Genomic DNA, 14,440 nt, shown 5'->3' on the forward strand with positions numbered 1-14,440 from the left:
AAAATCAATCAGGGAAGTGGTTGTGGCTCAAGCAATTGAGCTTCTGTTTACCATGTGGAGGACCTGGGTTCAATTCCTGGACTTCCCCCCCCCCAAAAAAAAAAAGAAAAGAAAAAGAAAAAAGGCGTCTCAGGGAAATGGATATGGCTCAACCAATTGGGCTCCCATCTACCATATAGGAGGTCCAGGGTTCAATGCCCAGGGCCTCCTGGTGAGGGCAAGCTGGCCCACACCGTGAGCTGGTCCATGCAGAGTGCCAGCCCATGCTAGAATGCTGCAGTGCCACCATGCAGGAGTGCCCCTTGCATGGGAATGCCACCCAGCACAGGAAAGATGCCTATACAGGAGTGCCAGCTGATGCTGAGAGCTGGTGCAGCAAGATGATGCAACAAAAGACACAAAGGAGAGAAAATAAGAAGACGTAGCAGAACAGGGAATTGAGGTGGCACAAGAGAGCAATCGCCTCTCTCCCACTCTGGAAGATCCCTGGATTGGTTCCTGGAGCTGCCTAATGAGAACACAGACACAGAAGAACACATAACAAATGGACACAGAGAGCAGACAATGGGAGGAATGGGGGGGGGGGGTGTGGGTGGAGGGAGGAGAAATAAATAAAATAAATCTTAAAAAAAAAAATTCATCCCAGTCTGGCGCAGAGAGGTGCAAATCCCCAAACAGCATGGAGAGGTGCAGGACCCCGTGTGGTGAAGTGATGCACCAAAAAGATGATGACACAACCAGATTGGGGAAAAAAAAAAAAAGAAAAGCAACCAATGTAATATACCACCTTAACAAATTGAAGGGAAAAAAGCACATTATCATCTCAATCAACATGGAAAAGGTATTTGACAAAATCCAGCATCCTTTTTTGATAAAAACACTTCAAAAGATAGGAATAGAAGGAAAATTCCTCAATATGATAAAGGCATATATGAAAAGCCCACAGCCAATATCATACTCAATGGGGAAAGGTTGAAAGCTTTCGCTCTAAGATCAGGAACAAGACAAGGGTGCTCAGTGTCACCATTGCTATTCAATATTGTACTAGAAATTTTAGCTAGGGCAAGTAGACAAGAAAAAAAATTAAGGGCATCAAAATAGGAAAAGAGGAAGTAAAACTCTGTTTGTGGATGACATGATCCTGTACTTAGAAAATTCTGAAGCATCCATGACAAAGCTACTTGAGCTAATAAATGAGTTCAGCAAACTGGTAGGCTACAAGATTAATCTAGTCCTGGGCTTTTCTGTTTTTGTTTGTGGTAAGGTTTTTGAGTACTAATTCAAGCTCTCTATTGTTAGTGGTCTATTCAGATTTTCTATTTCTTCTTGAGTTAGTTTCAACTGTTTGTATCTTTCTAGGCATTTGCTCACTTAATCCAGCCTATATAGGTTTTTGGCACACAATCTATCACTGCTTTTTCCTATGTGCCTGAGGGAAGTAGAACAATGCTGTGTCTCTCCCTGTTTTATACTCCAGAGTAAGAGACCCAGTGTATTAGTTAGGATAACCATCTGCTTGCTGAAGGGATGCTCAAATAATAGGAACCTAAGAAAAATGGAAGTTTATCTTGGCTAGGCAGCAGTGTGTACTGGGCAGGGCAGGCTGAAGTGCCTGGGGGAGCAGCTGCGAAGGCGCGGGCTTGTGCACCTGAGTCCATGTGGGGTGGAGGAGCAGGGTGCTGTGCGGGGTTGCAATGGTGGAGCTGCAGCTGCTCCACATGCAGATGGCAGGGGACACCATGGTGAAGAGCCTGGAAAGAGAGAACATCTGGAAAATGCAGGGAATCATGTTCGGCATAGTGCCTGCTGTTGCAAGGACAGCCAGGCAGCCATGCAGCAGGTACATCAGTGCATTCAGCACTGCCATGCACCTCTGACTCAAGCCCAGGCCCTGGTGATCAGTGAGCTGGAGAAGTTCCAGGACTGCCTGGCCCCTGTGCACCATGCATTGCAAGGACAAAGTCAAAGACTCGATAGATGCAGGGAGTAATGAGCTTCTGTGAAGTGGCAGCTGGAGAGCTGTGAGACCAAGTGTGTGGATGACCACACACACCTCATCCCATCCATGACTATGAAGATGAAGAAGTCTCTCTCATCCATGGGGAAATAAGCATCTTGGCCAGCACCATCAGGGAGAAGAGCAGGAATCTTTTAAAAAGAGGACTGGGAATTTTGGTCTTTTAAGTGAAGTTTAGGAATGAAGAAATTGAGGGCGGATGGCAGCGAGGCTAAGGAATATGGCACCTGTCTCTGAACACATGAAAAGTGAAATGGAAAACTGGTGCTAAAATTTGTATCAGAGATAGCACAGGAGAGTTTTTTAAAAGACTAAATTTCATGGGACTAGTGCTTGCCCTGGCAGTGGGACAATCCTTTGCTGTATAAAACCAGAGCCCTCCAACCTACTAGTTTCTTCAAGATACAGAGATACTAACAGTCTGGTAATATCCTCTAACTTGCCTGTTTAAGGAGAGGTATCGCATGTTTGTTACCAGCCTCCTGTTTACCAGAAGTATCATCACAACATTTTCCATAAATTGTAAAACAAAATCCATGAGGTCACTGATTCAGAAGGGGAAAAGGGTTTCTCAGTCTCTGATATACTTCATTTTGTTTTACATAAAAGGGCTTGAAATTGATTAAGATGTGGAGTTGTGAGCAAGGGTGCTTGAATGAGAACATCGAAAGGCTTCTTGTAGATACTCTTACCTGACCATCAAGATATAGTTGTGTTTTTCTTTAAATTCTCACACATTACATCTTTCAGCCTGGAGTCCCTGCAAAAACATGAGAAGCGAAGTCACAGCAGGTGTGGGAGGAAAACTTCTCTCTCACGGACTGTTGTGATGGCCCCGGCACTGTCCACAGGAAGCAAAAGGACAATCTTGCAGTGACCCTGTCCCCTTGGAGGGGAAGGGTGTTTTGGTAGCGATATATATACCAATATCTTGGACTTAACAGTGAAAGAGGGAAAAAAATGTTTATCATTATCTAAAGTGAAAGTGGACCAGCCTAATATGTCTGCTCATAATCTTCAGGGATTCAGATTCCTTCCACCTCTTGCTTGGCCATCTTTAAAGTTTGTCATCCATTACTGTCCATGATAGATACTCCAATTCCTGCTGCCATGTATGCTTTTCAGCCAGGTCTAGAAGAAAAAGGAAAAAGGAAGAATAAAGTCTTACTTTTCAGGAGTATGGCCTGGTAGTTTCTAGCATAATTTCCAGTTACATCCCATTGACTTGGCCATATCTAGAGTGAGAAGAGGGATTTAGTTAAAAATAATGTAGCTATATGCATATAACAAAGATTAGAAAGATTTAAGCTAAAATGCTAGTAATGGTTATTTTGGATGGTGGGATTTCTGTGCTTCCCATTTTCCTGTAGCTTGCTTTTATTTCACAGATTTTACAATGACTTTGCATTATTTTATAATAAGAAAAAAAGGTATACAAATCATGCTTTGGAAGACTAATTGATGACATTTAGATGCTCACAATATAGTATTACCTGAGAAGAAAAAGATAAACAACAGCTGTGAGGGTTTCCCCTCTTCCTTGGCAAGCCAGAACTTGAACAAGAAAACACATTGAACTTTTCTTTTCATCCTTTCTCACTCACTTCTCTGCAAAAGAGAATGAATGAGTCACTTGACTTGTGAGATCTTTGGATCAGACTCCCATCATTCTTCGTATGTCCTTTTCAAGGAGCTGAAGTGTCCATTCCTAGGGCAACAGTCCCACATGTTGTGGAGAGGCTGCCCCACGGGAGGTCAGCCCCTGTCCCCAGTCATGAGCTGGTGCCAGAGCTGCCTTCTGAGGTCTGTCTGCTCTGTCCCTACTCTTGGAAATCAAAGAATATGAGGCAGGAACTTGCAGTGTTTGCTTTGAAAAGCCAGGCTGAGGATTGAGTGATGATGGGATGAGAACTAGAAGGCCTATTTGGCCACAAGGCCCACCCTTGTTCTCCAAGCTAACTCTGCCAGCATTAAAGTTGGTATTTTCATCTTTATCTGAAACCTATGTGGTTTTTTGTTTAGATTTTAAAAAAAATTTATTTCTCTCCCCTTCCTCCCTCCCCAGTTGCCTGCTCTCTGTGTCCATTTGCTGTATGTTCTCTATGACCGCTTCTATCCTTACCAGTGGCACCGGGAATCTGTGTTTCTTTTTGTTGTGTCATCTTGTGTCAGCTCTGTGTGTGTGTGGTGCCATTCTTGGGCAGGCTGCACTTTCTTTCGTGCTGGGTGGCTCTCCTTATGGGGCGCACTTCTTGCACGTGGGGCTCCCCTACGCGGGAGACACCCCTGTGTGGCACAGCACTCCTTGCGCGCATCAGCACTGTGCATGGGCCAGCTCCACACGGGTTAAGGAGGTCCGGGGTTTGAACTGCACACCTCCCATGTGGTGGGCGGACACCCTGTCCATTGGGCCAAGTCCGCTTCCCGAAACCTATGTTTATTCATCAATTGAATAAAAAACTCAGGAGGGAAGAAGAGTGATTGATAATTATCTATCTTCAGTAGTAGCAGTATCTATAAATGAATGCAATTTTATTTTATATATTTAAAATCATACCTCTATAGATATAAATGAATTGTATATATTATGTATCACAAGAATTCTGGAAGAAAATACATTACAATATTAACAGTGATATATCTCTGGATATTGGGATTGTGTGTCCATTTATTTATACTCTTTGTAATATACTACATGAGAATGGCCTACTTTGTAATCAGAGAGAAAATGAACATTTATTAATTTTTTTAAAAAAACAAAGTACTGTCCTCTGAGATTGCCCTATAAAAACAGACTGGGAACCAGCTCTGGCCTGTGCTACCTTCAGGCTAATCTAGTCTCTGTTTCCTTGCATCCTTTGGGAGTGACAGTTTTCCCAAATAAAACTCTGGAATAATCAGAAGAGGCATGTAGAGCTGGTCCTTTTATAGTTTTGGGAAATGAGATGCTTTATCTTCTACCATTGTGTGTGCCATTTGTATCAGTTGGAGAACATTTATGTTGACTGGTTCTATCAGTTAAGGTCTGGTCAGGGAAATAAAAACATAATTAACATATAGGATTTAATATAAGAAATTATGTCAGGTGTTGGAGAACTGAAAAAGCAAAAAGGGAACATAGAGGTAGAACAGAAATAGTCGCAGCAGGAAACAGCTGCCATCCCTAGGGCCGGGGGATTGAAGGGAAGAAGTTGGGGTATTAAGAACTTAAGAGCTTAGAAGAAGAGACCTACAGAGTTGGGACCTCAGGAGCAAAGACGATAGCAAAATGCAAAATAATTGGGAAGCAATGAGTTTGGATGCGTATTACCTTTGGCTTTTGGTTTTTTATTCACAAGGAGTCTAAAAATAGTACAGAGAGGCTGGGTGTATCAACCACCCAGCTTCCCCCAACAGTGACATCTTGTGTTACTGTAGTACATGATCAAAACCAGGAAAAAGATTGGTACAAGAAAATTAATTAGACTACAGAATTTACTTGGATTTCACCAGTTTATGCATGCACTCAATTTTTTTTTTGTATTATGTTTTTGTGTGTAATTCTATGACATTTAACATCTATATAGATTCACGTAGCCACCACCACAATGTAGATACAAAACTATTCTACAACCACAACAAATGAATTTCCTTGTGCTACCCATTTATAGTCACACCCTCACTCCTCTTCCCTAACCCCTGGCAACCATTAGTCTGTTCTCCTCTCTTTAATTTTTAAATATAATTTTCTTAATTGCAAATTTATATAATTTAATTTTTAATAATGACTGTGCTCACATATTTCCTGAACTCTTGAGCTGGTACAAGCTAGCTTCAACATGCCATTGCAAGTAAGGTGGCACAATGAGGCTGGTTCTGGGAGAATGGATAAAAATTGAAAACTGGAACCAGATGCCACTTCCAGAATGAAGAATCATTACTGGGTTGAGGCTGGCAAGAACAGAAAGCAGACATGAAGGGTCAGGTCTCTTTCTCCTCCTCCAGAGGCCCAGCCTTCTTCCAGCACCTCCTATTTTCCTGAGCCTAAGGGGGATACCTGGCTAAATGCAAAGATGGTTCAGAGTCCCAGCCATTGTATCAAAAGCAGAGAACAGAAGGGTAGGTTTGGAGCTCAGCACTAACAGCTTAATAGTCAGGCACACTGGACTTGCTAGAAGACTTTTCAGTCCCTTGCATTCAGTTCAGCTATCACTGTGAGGTTTCCTTTGGACTATGAAGCTATTTAGTCAAGGAGACAGATATTTCTGGCTACTTATATTCACATTTTGTATCTTATTTTGAGAAATTTATCACTTGTACCTTATTTTGAGGGGCATAACATAAGAAATGTATAATATGTATTTTTAAAACATGCTACATTTTGCTTTCGTTATATTTCCAAGAGTGAATTGACTGAATTTTCTCAAGAAGTCTTCCTAATTTTCTATTAAAATTTATGGTAAAATAGCATTTGGTGTATGAAAATTTAATGTACAAAAAAACCTTTTCAGAAGCATATATGTTCTTTAAGTACAGTGAGGATCCCTTGTGATGCCTGGAAATCCACCACTACTCTTAAAGAAAAAGCAATTTCTTAAAGAGGCTTTGCATGCCAGGGAAGGATTAATTCACTCGCTAACAGGCTGGGCCCTTGAGCCAGTTCATTTTCTCCTTGCTAAGTAGCCCAAGATGAGCGGAATTGCTCTTTCTGGCTCCCCAGGATCAGTCCAATATCTTTCCTGCAACCTCTGGGCATGGTGCAGTCCCACAGCACATTCACACTAACGATCCAAGCTGCTACTGCAGCATCTGCTCTTATGACTTTTGGACTCACCAGCCAGAGGAAATCCAACCTGGGAAGGTCTGCTAGAGCAGACTTCTCGCAGCATACCAACCATTTCATTGCCTTCTTGACACTTTATTTTTAGCTTGGCCCTTGAAAATGAATGAAAGTTTAATGCCCACCCCCACTCTTAATGTAGTGCATCTTATTGTGGAAAGTTTCAGAAGTATGGAAAATAAAATACAATTTGAAGTCCTGCAGCTTAATCTTAACAGGAAAAGAATTCTAACGACATTTTCCTTAGCCTCAAAAACGCGCAGTTTACTTAAAAGATGCTGTGGGGTTTGTTTTCTTTTTATGGAAATATTTAATGGGGAGAAGTAAACACAATTTGATTTCTGTTGCTCTTTACTTCCGGAGTGGCCTCCAAGGATCCTAGAACTGCCTTTGTGACACCCCACCAGAGCTCTCCATACCCCTGTTCATAGTTTACCTCCCTGCTGTCCTATTCTATCAGTGTCCTGCTCTTTGCAGTTCAGTTTTTTAAATTGTAGTTTATTCTGGGGAGAATGAGTCAGGTGGCCATCTTGCCATGACAAATTCATTTGGAGGAAGAGAAACGCCTTGCCAGAACGGTCAAGATCCCAGCAGAGATCGCAGGCAAGAGTTCAGTTACTACACGGGATAGCAAATCAATACATTTGTGGAAATACACAAAGTGATGGGGGAGCTCACTGGAGAAAGAGAGTGGGAACATCCCTTCCCTTTCAGTGATTCCAGTTCTTGTCTTTCACCTTTCTCACAGTGGTCCCACCACTTCACTGAAGTCCAGGGGCCGCCCCTAACTTCCCCCTACCTCACCTTTCTTCCTACTCTCACCCTTAGGGCAGGCATATTAGCATTTCAATCAGTTATCTCCCCTTGGACCTGCCATTCATATGCAGATATTTTCTCCTGTCAAGGCTGGATTGAGATTTCATTTTAGAGGAAACTGGCTCTGGTAATTTCAGTGAGGGGAGGAAATGATAATTAACATGTGCTTTTTGAACTGAAAGTTGCTACTATTCTGTTCTTCAGCAAGAAATTGAAAGGTGGCATAATAGCTGTTAAAACCTAGACTTTGAGGGTATCAACACCAGCACTGGCACTTACTTGCTGTGCGACCTTGAGCAAGTCTTAACCTCCCCATGCATCAGTTACTTCAGATGTCAAGTAGAGGTAAGCATGTGATTTTTTTGGTAGTATTTTCACTGCAAAAGAATTAAAGGGCTAATAGGCCCAGTGCTTAACCCAATGCCTCCACACATTAGTAATCACTCAGTAAATAGTAAGAATGTGATTTCAAGAAAAGAATCGTGGTCAGTTACCGCCCTTATGCTTGGATAAGAGTGCGGAGTTCGGGCAAGGTGACCCAGGCTGTGATCTATTTGACAAACTCAGCTTCTTGTCAAGAACTTTGAATAGTGATTGGCTGGGTTTGGAGCTGTGGAATTGTTCTGTGTACTGAGTCCTGCCATTTCTTCCTCAACCCTGTTCTGGAGTTCTAGGAGTGAGATAAGGGCATTTTCTAACCCCACATACCCATCCTGGATCAGTCAGGGTTTTCCAGAAAAAAAGAACCGACAGGAGATATATAATATATATATTAAGAGATTTATTATAGGAATTGGCTCTCATGACTATGGGGATTGGCAAGTCCCAAGTGAGTAGGGCAGGCATGTGATGGGAACTCAATGGTGACACTGAATTCCCCAGGAGAAGCCTCAGGTTGGGACCTCCAATGAAGATGACAATGAATCCTTCAGGAGAAGCTGGCTGGCTGAAGTAGAGAGGGTACCCTGAAGATGAGAGGAGATAATAGTTGTGAACATGGTTTGATAAATAAAGGTCTTATAAAATGTATTTTGTTGTTACAAAACAAGTAAGTGATCAGGACGAATAGTCCCTTCTCTAACTTTGTGCATAACATAGGCCTTTGGTCTTCTCTCATAAACTGCTATGTTGTCCATAAATGCAGAGAATTTTTAAAATGTGAAGTTGAACTGGTAAGTAACTTTAAGGGTCAGTGAAGGGAAGCAGATATGGCTCAACTGATAGAGCGTCCGCCTACCATATGGAGGGTCCAGGGTTCGATACCCAAGGCCTCCTGACCCATGTGGCAAGCTGGCCCACACGCAATGCTGCTGCACTCAAGGAGGGCTGTGCCACACAGGGGCACCCCCGTGTAGGGTGAGCCCCACACGCAAGGAGTGTACTTGCAAGGAGAGCCGCCCCACGTGAAGAAAAAAAGCACAGCCCGCCCAGGAGTGGTGCCACACACATGGAGAGCTGACACAGAAAGATGATGTAACAAAAAAGAGACACAATTTCCTGGTGCCACCTGACAATACAAGCGGATACAGAAGAACACACAGTGAATGGACATAGAGAGCAGACAACAGAGGGGATAGGGAGAGAAATAAATAAAATAAATATTAAAAAAAAAGTCAGTGAAGAAGATTAACAGATGTAGGGATTGCAAGAGGGCAGAATGTAATATATTAAATATTTGTAACTTGCAAATTAAGTGTATTTTATCAAGTATTACGGAACACTTTGTGACGGTTTAGGCGCTGGACACAATGGTAAATAGGGACATGGTACATGCCCTGGAGATTAGCCAGTAAACAAAGCCATAGTAACTAATAACCTTCATTCCCTCCCAACCACCCATTCCCACAAAACAGCAGGAGTTTATTGACACACCTTTTGGAGGCTAGCAGAAGTCCTAAATCAAGGAATGGGCAAAGTTTGCTTTCTCCCTAAAGATGGTAGTGTTCTGGCTCTGGTTGCCAGCATTCCGTGGGGTTCCTTGGCTTTCCCACCACTTGGCTAGTCCTCTCCTTTCTCACTTCTGTGACTTCCCGACCCTCTTTCTAAGGCTTCTGGGAATCTGGATTAAGACCACCCTCATTCGGTTGGGCCACACCTTAACTAAAAATAGCTCTTAAAGAAATCCTATTTATAATGGGTCCCTACTCATAAGGATGGGGACTGAGATGAAGAATGTTTTTCCTGGGGTGTGTAACTCAGTCTATCACAAAACCTAATTCAAAATTCCTGCTCTCTAAAGCTTCTTTAACTGTTTGCTCACAAAATCTATAATACCACCCAGCCATTATCCTTGGAATGTTCCAGAGTTTGATGCTTAGATGTCTTCTCTTGTTAAAATTTACTCATGCTCATTCAGTCCTGTTGGCTTTAAATGTCATGTGTGTGCTCATGGCTCCCCATTTTATATCTGTTTGACTCTCTTCAAAACTCCTTTAACTCTAACAGGCTTCTGACAGCTCTAATAGGCATCTACGCCTGTGTAACAGGCTAGAACTGAGCTAATGATTTTCTCCCACAGACTTCCTTATCTCAGCCAAAGATAACCTATATCTTTTCAGTTCTGCAGACTCAAAACCATGAAGTTAACCTTGACCGTCTTTTTAAATTCATATCCAAAAATCCAATCTGTGAAAAAAATCTTAGTGATTTTACCTTCAAAATAAATCCATGATCCAACTACTGCCGCCATTCTGGAGCAAGCCACCATTATATCTCTCTTGGATTATTGAAAAAGCTTCCTAACTAGTCCCTCTGCTTTCACCTTTGCCTTCCCCAGTCTGTTTTTAACTTGAGCAGCAAGAGAATGATCATGTTAAAATATGAGTAAGATCAGCCTCTCCTCTAATCAAAACCTTCCAAATTTCCCAACTCCAAGTAAAAACCAAATTTATTACAATAGCTCCCTTTTACCTCTTTGACTTTGTCTGCACTTTCTCCTTTGTTCACTCTACTCCACCCATAATGGCTTCCTTGCTGTTCCTCAGATATGCCAGGAATTCTACCATACCCGTAAGGCCTTTGCATTTATGTTCCCTCTGCCTAGATTACTTTTTCCTTAGATTAGCCACATGGCCCACACCCTCACATCTTGTGTCAGGGTTCAGTCAGGAGACAGATCTCATTGTGATTTGAACAGGAACAATTTAATATGAAGAGTTATCAACAGGGGATTGGATGAGTGGGGGCCTGTTAAACTGAGTAAGAGAAGAGTAAAGTATGGAAGAGGCTTAGAGACCTCTAGAATACAGGAATAGCAGATATAGGGAGCAGGCACCAACCCTAGAGCTGAGATCTAGACCACATTAGAGAGGGCTTGGCTGTGGCTTATTAGATGGTACTGAGGTACCATGGTAGCAGTATTTACTAGAATTCCATGCATCACAGTGTGAAAGGAAATCATCCACAGGGAGGTGCTGTACCTCGGAACTCACTGTAAAGATGTCCCCAAGGGTACTGGGAAGCTCTGCAAGAATTGCCAAACCTGTGACACTTCTTCTGCAAGATGTCCCAATCATCAGATTTCCTCTGCAAAGCCTCATGAGGGTGCCAAGAGAAGCTACCTATGGAAGGGGCCATTTGCTGCTGGCCACTGGGACCTATAGGAAAAAAACACCCCCATTGCTTGCTGACTAGCTGAGCACACTGACTGGAACCAGGACGAGAAGCCTCTTCCTCCTGAATGTCTCTCTTGCCTTCTGTACTGACAATGCTTGAAATAGTGCTCCCTGCAAAGGAGAAACACTAAAAGGATTTGGTTCCATTGTTGTAGAGCAGGCAATGAAGGATGAATTTAGAGCTAAGAGGCAATCATTTGATAACTAGAGTTCTTCTTTTAGATCTTTACTTAAATATCACTGTCTTAGTGAAGCATTTTTTTTTTTGGAAGGCTACCCTTTCAAAAAATTTGAACCTCTGGAAGTTTCTAACTTGCTTTCCTTCTTAATTTTTCCTCCATAGCACTAATTCCTACTGTAATACATATTTCAATTTGTCTATCTTCCTCCAACCAGAATATAGTCTCCATGACTACTGGAATATTTGGGCTTTGTTCATGGCTACATTTCCAATACTTAGATCAGAGCTTGACATTTTGTAGGTGCTCAGTAAATTTTTGAATGAATGAATTTCCTATGCTCTCTCCTCCTCTCCTTCCTGCATGTCATTCAGCTCCTTCTCATATAGGAATTCTTCTTCTTCATCAAAACCTTGGACTGCCTCCTCTTTTCCAGTCAGACATTCTCTATTTCACTTGCTTTTTGCTTTCCCAAACACTCAGTGCCCTTGCTTTCTGTATTTTCATTATTCCGGTTAAAACAAAACAAAAATGAAATAAAGCAAAACACCCTTCATGAACCCTTTTGCTCCTTTTCTTTGCATTGTACCATAGCAAATGAATGCTGCTGGAGAAAGTTATTCAATAGGGCAGAGTGACATAACCACAAATTCATCATCAACATTTAAAAGGAAGCTCAATGTTCTACTAGAATCCTACTATATTTTTCATTCTCACTCTCTGGGGTGACAATTCCAACCCTTTTCTACTCTCCTCCTGCCCCAGCATTTGGTCTAGAGTCCATGCTGTCCAATATGGCAGCCCCCAGCCATGTGTACCTATTTACATTTATATTAGTTAAAATTAGATAAAATTAAAAATTCAGTTCTTTTTCACACTGGTCACATTTCAAGTGCTCAAGAACCACATGTGGACAGTACAGATATAGAACTTTCCACGATTGCATTAACTTCTATTGAACAGCATTGGTCTTTTATTTTATTTTTTTAAAGATTTATTTTTTATTTATTTCTCCCCCTCCCACTGCCCCCAGTTGTCTGCTCTCTGTGTGACCACTTCTGTCCTTATCAGCAGCACCGGGAATCTGTGTTTTCTCTTTGTTGTGTCATCTCGCTGTGTCAGCTCTCCGTGTGTGCGGTGACATTCCTGGGCAGGCTGTACTTTCTTTCCTACTGGGCAGCTCTCCCTACAGGGCGCACTCCTTGCGCGTGGGATTCCCCCACATGGGGGACACCCCTGGGTGGCACGGCACTCCCTGCGCGCATCAGTTCTGTACATGGGCCAGCCCCACACAGGTCAAGGAGGCCCGGGGTCTGAACCACTGACCTCTCATGTGGCAGGCAGACACCCTATCCATTGGACGAAGCCCGCCTCCCCAGCATTGGTCTTGAGTCCTCATTCACAGGTAAAATTGAAGCCCCAGAAAGGAACTTCCTTGACTTCTTATCCATATCTGTTCCCATTTCTATGTCCTGTTACATATGAGATGGTGTCTCTCTACCTATCTAAGGTAAAAAAATCTACCTGTACTCTTGATTCTTCCTTCCTATTTTCCCCTCCTTTCTCAGGAAATGTAAACTATGAAATATTCCTTTTCTCCTCTGCCCACTTAACAAATTTTGTCTCATTCTGGCTATTTTATGAATATTTAAACATTCTCAAGTGTTTCCAATCTAGGCCAACAAAAATACATGCAAGGGCAGTGGTTGTAGCTCAGTGGCTGAGCGCCTGCTTCCCATGTACATGATCCCAGGTTCAAGCTCCAGCACCTCCTAAAAAATAACAGCAACAACAACAACAACAAACACTTATGCAAAACAAAACAAAAGTAAAACAAAATTCCCAGCAACAGTCTTGGTCCCATATGCCCCACATGCTCCCATAGCTACCATCCTAGTTCTCTCCTCCTTTTCCACCAAGTTCTTATAAAGAGGTTGTCTATACTCCTTTCCTCAGTTTCCTCACTCTTTACTCTACTAAACAACTTTTTATAAGATCTCCAGGGATCCAATAGACATTTTTCTCTTACTTGACCTCTTTGCTGCTTTTGAGGCTAATTATCCCTCTTCCCAATTGAACATCTTCCCCTGGTTCAGTTACTGCTCACTTCTAGGTCTCCCCTGGTGGTTGCTCTTCAGTCTGCCTTGCAGGCTCATCCTTCAGCAATTAGGTGTTGGGGTTCCTTAGGATTCAGTCCTTAGGATTCATCTCACCCCATGTGACCATGTACAACCATAACTTCAGTATTCATCTCTAATGGTAATGGTCATGATTTTTAATTTTTAAACTGTGACCTATAGTCAGAATAGCTTCTACATAGAGACTCAATACATGCACACATATGTATAAGACCTAATTAAAACTTGCCTGAAACAATACTTACTACTCTTACCTATTCTATTATTTTTAGGTTTTATTTATTTATTTTTAATTGTCTTTTTTTAAAAGATATATATAGATCACAAAAAATGTCACGTTAAAAAATACAAGAGGGAAACGGACTTTGGCCCAGTGGTTAGGGCGTCCGTCTACCATATGGGAGGTCCGCGGTTCAAACCCCGGGCCTCCTTGACCCGTGTGGAGCTGGCCATGCGCAGTGCTGATGCGTGCAAGGAGTGCCGTGCCACGCAAGGGTGTCCCCCGCGTGCGGGAGCCCCACGCGCAAGGAGTGCACCCGTGAGGAGAGCCGCCCAGCATGAAAAGAAAGTGCAGCCTGCCCAGGAATGGCGCCGCCCACACTTCCCGTGCCGCTGACGACAACAGAAGCGGACAAAGAAACAAGACGCAGCAAATAGACACCAAGAACAGACAACCAGGGGAGGGGGGGAAATTAAATAAATAAAATAAATCTTTAAAAAAAAAAAAAAAAAATACAAGAGGTTCCCATATACCCTACACACCACCACTAACACCCCCCACTCCTCCCACATCAACACTTTTTTCATCATTTTGGCACATTCATTGCATCTGGGGAATACCATCCCAGGTTCCACAG

The 14,440-nt window shown here is 42.5% G+C and overlaps 1 pseudogene; it reads left to right on the forward strand.

The window, feature by feature from the left end:
- Positions 1-1,694: 1,694 nt before the first annotated feature.
- LOC101421759 (protein FAM136A pseudogene) lies at positions 1,695-2,110 on the forward strand (annotated as a pseudogene).
- The last annotated feature ends 12,330 nt before the right edge of the window (positions 2,111-14,440 follow it).

This window comes from Dasypus novemcinctus, chromosome 5 (assembly GCF_030445035.2).
Source record: "Dasypus novemcinctus isolate mDasNov1 chromosome 5, mDasNov1.1.hap2, whole genome shotgun sequence".
Lineage (NCBI taxonomy): Eukaryota > Metazoa > Chordata > Mammalia > Cingulata > Dasypodidae > Dasypus > Dasypus novemcinctus.